At 35.1% G+C, this 3797-nt stretch overlaps 1 long non-coding RNA gene across 2 annotated transcripts in view; it reads right to left on the bottom strand.

The window, feature by feature from the left end:
- LOC128248295 (uncharacterized) overlaps positions 1 to 3797 on the bottom strand; it is a 13646-nt gene that overhangs the window by 2165 nt on the left and 7684 nt on the right. The window lies entirely within an intron of this gene.

Here is a 3797-nt window from a genome sequence, read left to right on the forward strand (position 1 = left end):
ATATATTTACACGGATGTCTGTAAATATATAAATGTGTGTGTGCGAATGTATATATGTATGTATATACATATACAGGTGCATGTGTGTAGTGAACATAGACAGGCAGACAAACAGACTTACAGACAAACTGACAGAAAAATAGATAGATAAATAGATAGATAGATAGATAGATAGATATCAAAACCAAACTATGTGGCACATGAAAATACCTCAATGAATATATCATTTTATGGTATGGAGGAAGTGTGGAAGATTACCTAATAATGCTAAAACATGAGCATATCTTCTGAGACATACAATGCAAGACGACTATACTAAAAATTCCAATGAAAAACGGTAATGACTGCGTGTTGTACAAAAAATGCCTCAAACTGAAAAAGATGAATTTGAGGAGGGATTCGGGAATACCAAAAATAATAATGACTCAGAACACTAGGCTGAATTTATGAGTAGGGAACGTGAGTGATATTTTAACCTGCATAAATAACTTATGACAAAACATTAAATTTACCGAGCCAGGGCCACGTACATATACGGACGAGTCCTACTAACCAAATTACGTAATGATATCAGAAGTTTCCCGCACTAGTTCTGTAGCGAGCCAACAGATGGCAACACACGCTCGCATGCGCTGTGACAGCTAGCAATGACCTTCATGAGGCAGTGTGTCGAATGACATCTCTGTGTTTACTTCGCAATTTGTGAAATTTGTGTTTTTTTGATCACGTGTATCGTGCAGTCTGTGATTTTTGTCATAGACAGGAAGCTGGAACAAAGAACCTACGTGTGATTTTGCGTTAAACTTGGGGAGTCTACAACAGAGACATTGAGTATGCTTCGGAATCATACGTCGACGATACAGTGGGTCGTCCGCAATGTTTCGAGTGGCATGCGCGAACGACAGAGCCACAGATCAATCAAGAGCAGGCTCATATTTTCTTTTTCACATCTATGGTATTGTGCTTTCAGAATTCTTCCCCTAGCGTGAGACGTCAATCCAGAGTTCTCCTGCTGCGTTTGAGGGAAAACATTCAGTGAAAGGGAATGGATCTGTGGAGCGCGAAGAATTGAATTCTTCACAATGACAATGCACTATGTCACCGAGCTCTCCTCACGCATGGGCTTCTCGCCAAAAACCCACCCTATTCCGCAGCCACCCTATTCTCCAGATTCAGCATCTTCGGACTTCCGTCTCTTCCTCTATTTGAAAATGAAGCTCAAAAGTAGCCGTTTTAACACTGTTGTCGAGATCCAGAACCAACCGCAGAAGGTCCTCAATTCGCGCACGGAAAACGAATTCCAGGACGGATTCCAAAAGCAGCAGGAACGCTGGAATCAGTGTATTGCTGCGTAAGATGATTATTTCGAAGGCGATGTTAAAGTACAAGTAATTTTTATTAAAAAATATCTAATCCGGGAACTTTTTGATACCATTCCGTAATTCATTAAATACATGGGAACGAAATCTATAAAGGTTCAGTGTGCGGTGTGCAACTTTTGGATGACAAAATAAACTAAATATATTCTTTATTTATAAGAATGAAAGAATATATTGCAATGATGCGTTTGGATAAATGCTATATTAATGTATTAATACAGTGAAACACAAAAGAATATATTGCTATATGTATATAGGCAACACTATATGTATATGTGTGAGTGTGTGTTTGTGTATCTATGTATAAATTTGTAAATACATGTGTATGTGTGTTTGTGTGTGTGTATGTATGTGTGTGTGTGTCTATGTATGTGTGTGTACATATATATAATTGTGGGCATTACACTTCATTATAGAGGTAAGCGTAACTGCAACTTATCCCTCATTGAGACACTGCATGTCCTTACACCCAAATTTATGTTAAGTAAATAAAATGAATTAATGTTAAGAAGTACACATCTACTGCGAAGAGCATTTAAAATCTCCCAAATGAGTGGAATACTGATCTCTGTACCCTTATATAAGTGTCTGTATATTACACACTATGCTAAATACTTTTAACGTAAGTAGGATTACTTAATAGATACACTAATATATATTTTATCTAATTAATTTAGTTATATTAAATTATTATTATGATTTTTGTAGTTGTTGATACTATTGTAATTCTATTTTCAATATTATTGTTTTAATTTTAAAAATTTTGTAATATAATAGTTTCATTATTTGTTAATTATTTTTAAGATTATTCTTTAATTATTTTTTCATTTACGTTTGTAATGTTATGGTCATATCTCAATGTATCTTAATGTATATTAATAATTTTGCAGTGATTTTAATTTTAAATTATAAATATTTACTCCTTCAAGAAAAAAAAACAAATTTTAGGAAACAGAATATCTTTCTAAGTCAATAATACGTTGGTTATTTTCCTGTATAATTCTCATTAACCCAGTTTACCATCTACTCGGAGTTTACATTTTGAATAAATGATATTGATCAAATAACAAACCTTTAGTGACTTAATAATATATCAACTGAATGTCATGGTTCTACATAACAACTCTATGCATTTCACTTGGTCAATAATGCTTTAAAGGTAGGAGGAATTTTGATAATCTGTCATGTTCTGATAAATACGATTTGTTAGTAGGTCTCCTGAAATATCTCGATATCCCTTACACCGGTTAAATATTGTAACTTTTACTACTATCTATCACACGTAAATGTTCTCTATACTAAGCAGTGTGGTATAGATTTGATAAGGACAGGATGATGTAAAATGTCTCTATCACCGGAGAATCCCGGTCGATCAAATATGGGATCTATTAACAAGCGTATTTCCTGCATCACAAAATTTTGGAATTTTCCAATCTATCCGAAACTTCCGTAAGGTGATTAAAGAATATCTAATCCTCCATTATTTTGTGTTTTTCTAATATACGAGGTCTGATCAATAAGTATCCAGACTGTTGCCATAGTAATGAAGCTAAAGCATGCAGAGTAAAGCCGTTTGGGAAATATTGCCCCTCAACTATGTTGTGGATGTGCACTAAGTTTTAGCGTTCTAGCTCACATTCGCCATTTACAACAGTGCTTGGAAAGAAGGTGAGTAGCATGTGCTCATCGCATTGACCACGACAGAGAAGGTTTTCATGGCGATACCTGCTCAGAGGTCTGCCCAGGTTTGCAGAAAGTGTATGGAGAGGAGAATATGAGCCGCACACAAGTGAACGAGTGGTTCAGAAGTTTCCAACGTCATGAAAAAATGTCGATATTGGGGACCGTATTCGCCTGGATTTATAATCCCCTTTTTCTTGTATGTATGTATGTATGTATGTATGTATGTATGTATGTATGTATGCATGCACATATTTATATATATGTGTGCGTGTGTGTGTATGTATATTCACACAAAAAAATAATAACCATGCAGTTTAAACACGTAGCTTATCATGAAAATCAATGGAATACTCTATTTAGTTGGTAGTAGTAAGCGAGTATCGATTCTTCACCCTTTGCATGGCTGAGTAAGAAACAGTTCCGATTATAAGAATACTATGAAGCTGTGATCGTGTAGCTAAATACCATATGCCATTATGTTTGACGTTGGTCTAATTACAACCAACCGTACCATTACAAGTATTAAACACAGAAGCGGGAAAATCTTGCGTGGTTGTGGTTCTGGTGAATTGAGGCTTTTTCAGTAGAATTAGTTTCTCTGAGGAAAGGCAAGCCATCAGGGGTATCTTGAATTTGTTTATACCATCAACCAAAGGACTCACCCAAAACATCGTACCGCTATGATCTGTTACTGAAACTACAACTGATATATATATAAATATATATATATATATA

The sequence above is a fragment of the Octopus bimaculoides genome, chromosome 7 (assembly GCF_001194135.2).
Source record: "Octopus bimaculoides isolate UCB-OBI-ISO-001 chromosome 7, ASM119413v2, whole genome shotgun sequence".
NCBI lineage: Eukaryota > Metazoa > Mollusca > Cephalopoda > Octopoda > Octopodidae > Octopus > Octopus bimaculoides.